Consider the following 11,503-nt stretch of genomic DNA (forward strand, 5'->3'; position numbering starts at 1 on the left):
CTCAACTTTCACGTAACCTTAGAAGAAGAAGCATTGCAGAGATGCATGAACTTTTCAAAAGACCAGGGGGCCCAACAGTCTGAATAAGACAAAGTGTCTAAAAATGGAAGACATTTAAGACAATTGTTACTCTTACTCTTATACCAAAAACCCAACATGCAGTTCTGAAAAGGGAAAGGCAAAAAAGCAGTGCCAGAGGTGATAAAGTCTTTCCCAATATAAAAAAAACTCTGCTTAAAAGAAAAATATGAAAATATGTTTCTCATGGCACTTGAAGACAGTGAAATCATCCATTGAGCCCTGAGTGCCTCGCAATCAACAAATGAATTGAAATTGTTCATTCTGGAAAGGATTGTTTATTCTCAGTTGATGGACTATTTGAATGACTTTCAATTGTCGGAAATCTTTCAGTCCGGCTATAAGCCATTTCACAGTACAGAGACAGCCCTCGTAAAAGTTATGAATGACATTCTGATAGCGACAGACTGTGGTAAATATGCAGTGCTGGTCCTGTTGGACATGACTGCTGCATCTGACACAGTGGATCACGATTTGCTGATCTCCCGCTTACAGCACTGTGTGGGAATTTTTGGTTCAGCACTTTTGTGGTTTAAGTCCCATCTTTCAAATAGGACCTTTTGTGTTAAGTTGGGGTCGGCTTCATCCTCTGTGGCCCCTCTGCTTTGGGGTGTGCCACAGGGATCTATTCTTGGGCCATTATTGTTTTCACTGTACCTTTTGCCTCTTGGTGCGATTTTCCGAAAACATAAAGTGTCATTCCATCTATATGCAGATGACTGCCAGCTTTATTAACCTTTTAGTCATTCTGATAGTCTCCCAAGTCGACCTCTGCTTGACTGCCTTAGCAATGTTAAAGCATGGATGGCAAAAAACTTTTTATATTTTAATGATCGGAAGACAGAAGCGATCTTATTTGGCCCAAATCGTTTTTCTCACACTCCAGATGTTGATCTTGCAGCTTTGACTTCCCAACTAAAGAGTTCGATCACTTTCTGCACTTACCTTTGATGACCACGTAAACGGGGCTGAAAAATCAGCATCCTGTCACCTCAGACGTTTAACGAAGGTTAAGCCCTTTCTTTCCAAGCGTGACTTGGAAAGTGTTATTCATGCCTTTATTACTTCATGTTTAGATTATTGCAATTCTCTTTTAATAGGGGTTGGGCAGGGCACTTTGTCACGCTTGCAACTAGTGCAAAATTCTGCAGCACGATTTTTAATTGGCAGAGGGAAATTTGACCACATCACTCCGATTTTGGCCTCTCTACACCGGCTTCCAATTGAATTTAGAATCTGTTTTAAAGTCCTTTTATTGGTTTTTAAATCTCTAAATGCTCTGGCACCTGTTTGTTTATTTGTTTACTTGTTGAAGCCCCATGTCCCCACTCGTTCCCTTCGGTCAGCTGAGCAGTTGTTGCTTTTGGTCCCAAAGTCACGGCTGAAACTTGGAGGAGACCGAGCGTTCGCTGTTGCAGCGCCGATGCTTTGGAATAACCTTCCTCTCCATATTAGACAGGCTACATCAGTGCCAGTTTTTAAGTCCTTATTAAAAACCTATTTTTATTCCCTGGCTTTTAACTCTGTGCGTAACTGACATTTTTATTAATTTTGTTGCTATGTCTGGTTTCTGCTGTCTATTATTATATTTATATTTCGTGCGTCTAATGCTAATTTGGATATTTCGCTATGCATATTGGTCTACCAGGTGTGTTTTTAACCCTCTTGAGGCAGGCGTTGCCGATTTGCAACAGTTAAAAGCTAACAACCTGATTACCCCACATACATATTTTATGAGTTTTTTTTACTCAGAAGTACCACTGCAGGACTTGGTTGTGCATTAGCAACAAAAAGTTTAATTTGAGCCCGAGAGGGTTAAAGTGCTATATAAATAACTGATGATGACCTGAAGCTTAGCAGAAGTTTGATGATGCAAAAAGAAATAACACAGTGCCCAAAAGTAAATCAACTACAGAATGGTTAAAACCCCCCAAAAGGGACCTCCCACCACATCTACAAGATGCTGAATTCAGATATGGTGGTTTCTGAAGCGTGCACTCAAATGATTTCTCGTTGTGTTCACTAGTGCAAGTACTGCTGTCTGTGTATTTTTAGTTTACTCAGATTGTGTTTGTCTAAAAATGTGACTTATGTAAAACTCAGAATACGTTTTAAAATATATCAGAGCAGAAATCCTGATATATCCAGCATGTTCATAAGCTGTTGTAAGACAGTGCTGCCATGCAAGTTGCTCTTTGATGGTTTATATGGCAAAACTGTGTTGACTGTGTTTGCTTTCTAGTTTGAAGCCTCATTGGTACACCTACAGCATGTTCCAACTGTCTTCATGTGAGTACAGTGTACTTACTGTGAATGTGCAGAAATCATTTTCTGGTTTCTGAAGGATGTGGGCACAGTGCTAAGTGCGTCAGGGGTCAGTGACCTGTTAGGAATGTTTTTTCCAAGAATGTGGCCTGTCAGTGGTTAGCTGCAGTGCCTGCTGTTCTATCGCATCATTTATTTGTTGGTAGATAAAGTGCGTCTAATGCTAAACACTGGACCTTGCAGTTATGGTTATGTCGTTGCATGCGAAGACTTTAGCTAGCCACTGGCTGTTACAAAAACAACTTGATGATTGAAATCATGAAAAGATGATCGAGATAGTATTAACAGGCAATGCAAGGTCATCAGATTACAGACTAACAGTTAACTATAGACTAATGTGCATTTGTAGCATGCCTATTGTACGGTAGCAGAGCATAAAAAATGGTCTTAAGCCTGGGATTCACACTGATTAAACTGCATGTCCTGGTTTTGAAAGTTCTGTCCTGTGGTGAAATTTTGGCTCATATACCTGGGAGAAACTGTGTCAGCTTTACAGTATTTTTGATGCCATCAAGGAAACCCTTGCTGCCAATGCCATAAAAATTCAGAAGCAAAAAAGAAATACAGGGTAAAGTAGTGTAAACTTCAAAGTAATACTAGTGTGACAGCTTTAAATTGCTAAAATCAATGGTCACATCTTTAGTGTTTCTTAGCTAAAGTGTTCCTTTATCTGAGTTTCCTTAGATTTTGGAGGAATGAGTTAAAAAAAAAAGTAACAGTTCAGTAACAGTTGAAGTAACAGTTCACAGGTTGGCTTGTAACAATGCTGAAACTGAAACATCTGCAATATTAAGTTGCGTTTCTATCTTACCATACTGTGACACCCACGTGAAGCTGCTGATGAGCAGTTAAAGCATGCTGGTCTGGTGAAAGTTGGAATCGTTGTACATCGTTCATGTAACATAAACTGGAAATACATACATCAGAATAATGGAGTTTTGTTCGTGACACAATCATGATCACGTGATCAGGCCTGTGGTACAAAAAGTTTGTTTTCCTGTTTTTATTTTTTACTTTTATTTGTTGTTAATACCAAATATTGAAGCACCAACAAATGCTGTGGCCCCAGCGACAATGTATTAACCAAACTATGATTTTGGAGAACTGTTACACCCCTAATATCCACTGTCTGAAATATAAAAGTATATTTTAAGTGAACGAGTGATACTTCATTGTGGATATTATGTGCAAACAGGGCATGCACACTGAAAGTTAAAGTGTATATATATATATGTATGTATATATGCATACATTTTAATTTCATCTTCAGCAGTTAAATGTTTTACATACACTCAAGTTTTACAAACAGTTAATTAGGCTTTTCCTGCTCCAAAGCACATTGATATACACTCACAGGGAGCTACGCTGGTGTGGTGCTGTTAATTACAAGGTTTCCACAAGAGAAAATTTGCCTTAGAAATCCTTGTTATAACTGCAAAATTTTATTTTCAGACAGATAAATTCAAAAACTTTACTGAGATCAACAATAGCTAGTTGTCATTAGTTGTCTCAGAACTCAGAAATCCTTGCTATAATGCTTTGAAAACAGCTGCTGTATGCGTGTTTAGCCAGAAAGGACCAGAAAGAAAGCATGCATAACCAAAGTGCATATTACAGTTTATGTTATTCATGCATCGCTTTCTTCAGATTGCTATAACCCAGCTCACAGATGTTATGTCATCTCCACAACACTCCCCTTTGAAACATATCCCCACAGTTATGACTATAGGCCATAAGTTTGCATTATGAATTGGTAGCATTTCATTTCTCCTCTACTTTCATTTGGATATTTCGCTAATTGCTTCCACAATTGTTACAAAATATTGTTTATAAAATAAAGAACCTGTTTTTTTCAGCAATAGAGACTTGAAATGCACATCTGTATTTAGTTCCACAAGATCAATTTGCTGTTACTCTTCTTTTTTTTTACTGTGGAAAGTCACCAGTATTCCACAGTGCTTTTACTACTGAGGTGTGTTTTTCTTATGTAACATAATGACTCAAGCATCCTGTACAAAGCGAGCGCCAGCTCCTTGGTTGTCCTCAAAGAGAAGAGAGGATCACATGGAATACGTAACTTTTTCCACAGGTGAGACCATGCAGGCTTTTTAAAGGTTTGTAAGTTAGTAAAGTCTGTGAAGCTGCATTCATGCATATTAATGTGTTTCCCCTAGACATAATATTCTCAATTATTTTCCTCTTATTCTGCACTACTTGTTATTATTACTGTGAATATTTCATCTTGTTCCAGCTGGTTTACATGTCTTTGAAGCAACGTGATTTTTACATTGAGGAAAACAAAAATCCAAGATTTCAGGCACATTTTATGGGCCCATATTTCTGCCAAATGGTTATTTGGCCTGGTTTTACATAAATCTTAATTCTGCATCCTTTGCTGCATGAATCTAAGCAGCAAATGATGCATCTGTGTCATTACTTATTTAACAAACACTAAACCAAAATGCAGAAGAAGTTGTGCAAACTAAGTACACACCACGATTCAGTAGGCTGTAATAACGTGTTTATCAGCAATATCTCGCAGTAATCATTGTCTGTATGTTTTTTTTAATCTCTCACACTGTTGTGAATTAATTTTGGCCCACTATCCTTTACAACATTGCTTCAATTCATTGAGGATTGTGGACACCCTCTTAAGGCCTTTCCACAGCATTTCAATCAGGTTGAAGGTTTGAACTTTGTCTGGACCACTGCAGTCACCTGATACTTTTTTGGGTCATTCTGTTGTAGATTTGCTTCTGTGTTTGTGATTATTGACCTGCTGCATGACCTAATTTGGGCCAAAGTTTAGCTGTCAGGCTTCAGGTTTGACTTTAGAATATTTTGGTATACAGACGAGTCCATGTTCAACTCAGTGACTGCAAGATGCCCAGGTCCTGTGCCTGCAAAGCAAGTCGTCACCCCTCCCTCTTTTTGGAGGGGTTGTTTGTGCTGATTTGCTAAATTTGTTTTTTGCTAAATGCAGCGATGGACGTTACGGCAGAACATCTCCACTTTGGTCTTGAGTGTCTAGTTTCAGAAGTCTTGTGGTTTATTCAAGTGCAGCTTTGTAGCCATGCTGTGATGTTCTCTTTACAGGAGAGGACAGGATTTCTTCCAGAAACCCTGTCAAACAAGTCAAACTTAGCCAGTGTTTATTTAATTGTACTGTCATGAACATTGAACATGCTTTTTATTCAGTTTCTGACCATATGATGAATTTCCTGGGATCTATCTCACTGTAGAATGATGCACTTTCTGGCAATCGAGTGCTCCAGACCAGCAAACTGCCAAAACTGCTTTTATTGAGGTGCTCACACTTCCTGATGATCAGCTCATAAAGTGCATTTAAGTAGCAGCACTTGGCTGATACTTACTTACCTTCTTAAATAGTAAGGGGGGACTTTTTGACACACTGCCTGTCGACTTAGTTTTTGTTAAATAAATGACAACACAGTGCAATATGCCATGCATTGTTGTTTATCTGAGGGTGTATTTACCAAATTTTAGGAGCTGATATAAGAAGATATAATTATAATATGTTTAGCTTCACTTAGGAAACAGCTAGTGTAATTCTGTCCATAAATAACAACATAAAAACTCCCCCCTTCAGCTCCACCAACACTGACTGAAGTGCACATCCTGTTTTTAATCTGCATAACTAAAGCGAGAATGACAGTTTGCCCTTTTACAGCTGATATGTGCAGGACTGTGTTCCTCTCAGATGTGCAGACTGTTCTTACAAAAATGTTATCAGCTTTTCCATTGAATAAGAATCGAAAATGTAGATGAATAAAAAAAAAGAGCAATGAAAATCAGATGGAAAAGTTAGTAGTTAAGGCCCATTGAAAATGCAATCCCAGAATCCTTTGGCATTCAGCAGGATTTCCATTATTCAACTTTGAGGGGACGGTTTAAGGGCTGTATTTGTTTGAATATGAGTTATATAATATTATGCAACAGGGGGGAAAGGGGGAGTAATGATGGGGCTGATGACATTGGCATGACACAAGAAGAAAAGAGAGAGAGAAAAAAAGAAGAGAAACGTGCAACAGCTGAATGTCAAAAGGCAGAGAAAATAAAATACACTCCATCAGACTCTAATGTGCAGTTTGAATATCGAGTTCTGCGAGCGGGAAAGCTTGAAAACAAATTATGTGCCTGCTTTTCTCGCCCGGCACCAAAACAAAGATGCATCACTTTTCCAGTGGTCGCTGAAAAGCAAATCGAGAAACACCCACACAGAGCTTTCATTGGCTCTGCATAGTTGCACTCACAGGTGTGAAGTGTTGCACAACGTGCGTTTACATGGGAAGCTGTCTTCGTTTGGCTCGCTGACTTACAGTGTAAAGCAGACATAAAGCAAGCAATCGCCTGAGGGCTGGTGAGTGCTCCGTGGTTTAACACCTGCAACCTCCCCCCTCATTGTGTCGGGGACATTTGAACAAAGTGCCTCAGTGCTTTGACTGCAACTGTGACTGGAAACGCGAGCTTCGGAGAGGAAAGTGAGAAAGTCTGGACACTTCACACGTGGTGCGATCCAAGCTCAAATGACTCAAGCATATTTGACTTGTTGCAAGCATTGCTGGGGTATGATTAAAAACTGCAGTTCTGTACTTTGGGGTTCACGGCACAGATCCAAGGGGGAAGTCACCGTGAGGTGTTTTTAAGAAAAGCATTACAAATGTCTTGCTGTCTGCTATGAATGTGAGGATATAATCACAGTGGACCGCGTGCCTGCACACCTGAAATCTAACAGCAGAGCAGTAGGTGTTGTTTAGCGTCACAGGTGTTACACCAGACATTCTTATTACCCAGAGAGGCAGACTGGCATGGCGCCAGTGTCTCCTTTGCGAAAACACAGTTGCAAACACAAGGATTTAAAATTCAAATGGCATAACACAGTAGTGACGCAACTTAGTTAACTCTAAAAGAGCCCTCTGCATCATGGGTAGTGATGCATTTCTGCACGCCATGACAAGGCAGGAGACAGGGAGCGATGAGTCTGTCTGGAGCATTAATTGCTGGGTAGATGATAGATCACTCACATCTCATAGAGAGTCCTCCCTATCAGTTATTTTGTTAGTGAGCTCTTTAACTCTCTAAAGTTAGAAACATGAAACAACCATAAAATTACAACATTTTTGAAATTTTATAGTTGAACCTTCAGACCAATTTTAAAAAAGCAATTTACATCCATAAATTTTAATATGTACCATTTTTGCTACATCGGCATCTTTGTGCAAATTATTGCTTAAATATCACCAACACGTCAGTATCAGCAGCACTTAGGCGGGTCATTGCACATAACATTAAACACGTGTTTTAGATTTGTGCTATTTTATGCAGCATTTTAAAACCCTCATAACTTATTATGTACAAGAGATTGCTGCGTGGAAATTTCAAGGGTGAAAATATATTTTGGGTCTGACAGGAACTGCTGCCAAAACACCCACATAGTGTGTCACAGCCTTAAACCGAAATCTTTTTTTAGTTTAATTTTTCCTACTATTCTCATTTTAATTGTTGGTGTTAAAATCAGACTTTATAGAAAATGATTTTTACACAGAAGAAATCAGCTAGAACACAGGCGTCCTGCAGGTTTTAGATGTGTCCTTGATCAAACACAGCTGATTAAAATGGCTAAATGACCTCCCCAACATGTCCTGAAGTTCTCCAGAGGCCTGGTAATGAACTAATCATTTGATTTAAGTGTGTTGACCCAGGGTAATATCTAAAACCTGCAGGACACCGGCCCTTGAGGCCTGGAGTTCGACACCCCTGAGCTAGAAGATGAGGCTAGCGTCAAAATTGCTATGATTTTTAAGCAGTCACATGATCCATGTAGAGGTGTGGGATTTAAAAGTTTTCAGTTTACAGTTTTATCCAGTGAATTATCGGGAAATATGTAAAACACAGTCCAAAAAAAATTCCCCCAAATACTGACTTTAAGTAGTTTAATTCCATGTAAATTCCCTATGTAATTTTGTTGCATAAGTACAATGTAAAACATTAAATTTAATGCAGTCTGTTCAAATGAAATGTACTTGATTGGTATATATTCAGTTTATAACAAAGATTTTCCATATTGATTAATTATTTGAATAAATAAACTTTTTTTTTAAAAAAATATCTCTGATGCACTTTACTCAGAATTATTGCTTCATGTTTATGAGATCAAAGAACAAACTGTTTCTCTTTTTCTACGTCACAGACTTTAGCTTGTTGCTTATATATATGTTATATCTCATGATACTGATGCTCAGAGTTGATTACAGAAAACAAAGGATAAAAGTGAGATTTCTGAGGGCCTGTAACTGTGAACACTGTCAAATTATGAAGAAAAAAAAGAAGATATGAAACTGCTCATGTGAAAAAAAAAAAAAAAAGCTGGAAAAAAAATCTGCACTGTTAGAAATCATAACCTTACCTAAACTTTTGTTCTGTTTATTGGTGCTTCCAAGTTGCCCGTGGGTGTGATTATGGATGTGAATGGCTGTCTGTCTCTGTGTTAAAGACTCGTGACCTGACCAGGGTGCACTCCAGCTGGGACAGGCTCCAGCATCCTACAGTCTTATATTGAATAAGTGGTTAAGAAAACAGAGATGGCTGGAATAACAAGCCATGCTACTTGGTCTGTAGGTAGATTGTGCTTTTATCTCACAGTTAAAATCACCCAATAATCCTAATTAGGAAGAGTTTGGAATTTTGACCACTTTGCATTTAATCTCAAAGGGATGTGAATCTCCAGAATCTACCCAGGACCTCTGGAGATATTTCAGTCTGGAGTTGCAATGATAATGTTTTAAGAAAGATCCCATTAAAATTGAAGAAGTGTCTGATTGCAGTGCCTGCACCGACTACAGCACAGTTCATTGTTTTAAGGTTTCAAATATGACACCATACTTTTCAGAATTGCCTTGTAACCTGCCTACAGCTAATATCAGTGTCTTTTGTGGCATTACCTCACATACTGTAAATACACAGCATGAAAATTATGGAATTTCTGTTCACTGCAATTCTAATAGTTGCTCCTGATGCAGTGTCACCCTACAGATGTGTTGTTTTTAACGTATTTGTTTACAGGACTTCAGTTCCTCTAACGTGTACATTCAACACTTTCAGTAAATTCTTCTTGTCCTCACTATAAAACCAGCCCTCATTCCATCTGTGATCTGGACAGCATGTGGCTGTTTAAAGATGTGTTATGTAAGAGGGCCACTATTTCCCCCGAAATAATGACATTTTAACAACAGCCTCCTTCCCCTTTGGAACATAATTCAAACTGCCTCGAATGAGGAAAATTAAGAAAATCTCTGAAAGATTTTCCCTGATTTAGTTGAATAGTTTGCAACTTTCCCAAGTACAGACCCTGATTTAGTTTCATCTTGAATAGCAGAATATCTTTGGCTCGTCTCACTGGGCCGTGCAGTCTCCTGCTAGAGAGAATGAAAGGACAAGGAATTCCTTAGAAACACATTTAATGCGGCATCAGACTGAACATGTGCGCTGCTGTCTTTGGCTTCTTCTTGGACTTTGCTGTACAGCACTTTGCATTCTGGTACGTCTTAAACCGGATACAGTAGGGCCCAGATTTATGAGCTTAGATATGGTAAGCAGATGCCACCGTCCTGTCCAAACGCTGTTTGCAGTCAAGCATGGGTAATCGATGATTCAAGGCCATGATGGAGTGGCTCATGGAGACCGGCATGCTGATAACTCCTTTCCCCGGCCTCTCTTTGACCTGAAGCCAATAATATGTTCTCCACCAGCTCTTGACCATCTGCCTCTCATTCAAAGTGCGCATATAATTACAAGCAAATACACACGTCCACACAGACACACTGTGGAGGACTGAAAGTGCCATAACGAAAATTGAAATATGGATTCAATTTAGTCAAATAAACAATCAGTCAATAAATAAACATCTCATCAAATGTGCCAAACATGTTAGAAATTAATTTCTGAATTAATGTATTTATAAGCTTGGCAATAAATTCATTCTGCCTTGCCTAGATAACTAAGTACCTAAGTTATCGTGGGTTGACAGGACACAGCCGTTTGATGTCTGATTTATAGTTCTGCACTAATCAGTGTAGAAAGAGGCTGAAGCTCAATATTGGGGTATGAAGAGCAGCTTTATTGCTTGACCAACATGTTTCAACCTGTGGCCTTCATCAGAGTCATCCTGATTCTGACCTGATGATTAAATAACACCTGAAGGCAGATGTATTCAGACTGATTATGTAATTATTATCTATAGTATGAACACAGTTAAATATTTTGGATACATTTCCAAAAAATTATTTAAAAGTCGATACTGCTCTCCACAAACTTTAATATATATTCATTTTTATCTATTTCAAATACTCTGCAGCATCCCTGATGTTGATGTTACCAGGAAGTGGTGCCATTTTTTCCTATTAACACAAACATTTAGAAGGTTGTGTTCTTTTAGAGTGTTGTAGCTATTTTATATTTATGTTTTTTTTTTTTAAGATAATCAGTAAATATCAACCTGGTGGCCCAGAGCCACAATAACTAATCTCCAATAAATCATCCAGCACCTCATTTTTAAGGTGGCCCTGCTGACCAGCAAGTACCGAAGCATGTATTAAGGTAGCTGCCAGGTCTTGATCTAAAAACAGGCCCACCTGCATTATTGAGGCTTACATACTGACCTGGAGACCAGCTCTGGCCTTGCCCCAGATTTATCGGGACACACGAGCTTTGGCAGGGGATGAAAGCAATGGCGAGAGAGAAGTGTTGGATTGATGTTGTTACTGGACAGCCCTTTTCATGGGTAAGCTCACACTGTTCACATAGTCACACTGTCAGCATCCCTCTTAAAGACAACTCCTTTAATGCAGTGACTTGATAGTACTTCCTCCACTTTCTGTAATTGTCCCGATATTTTTTGTTTTTCAATGAAATAGCCCGTTTTAATTTTCTCAACGATAAGGCCAGTAAGCATTGGTCGTTACTGCCCTCTAGTGCTCACTACAGCGTGACGTTACGAGTGGACCCGACTTGAAAGGCTTGGCCATAATGAAAAGGGGAAATGCCGACTAACCCCTGAGCTTTTACTATAATTTAAATAAAT

Source organism: Haplochromis burtoni, unplaced genomic scaffold, assembly GCF_018398535.1.
Source record: "Haplochromis burtoni strain Fernald_Lab_line unplaced genomic scaffold, NCSU_Asbu1 Contig_199, whole genome shotgun sequence".
NCBI classification, from domain to species: domain Eukaryota; kingdom Metazoa; phylum Chordata; class Actinopteri; order Cichliformes; family Cichlidae; genus Haplochromis; species Haplochromis burtoni.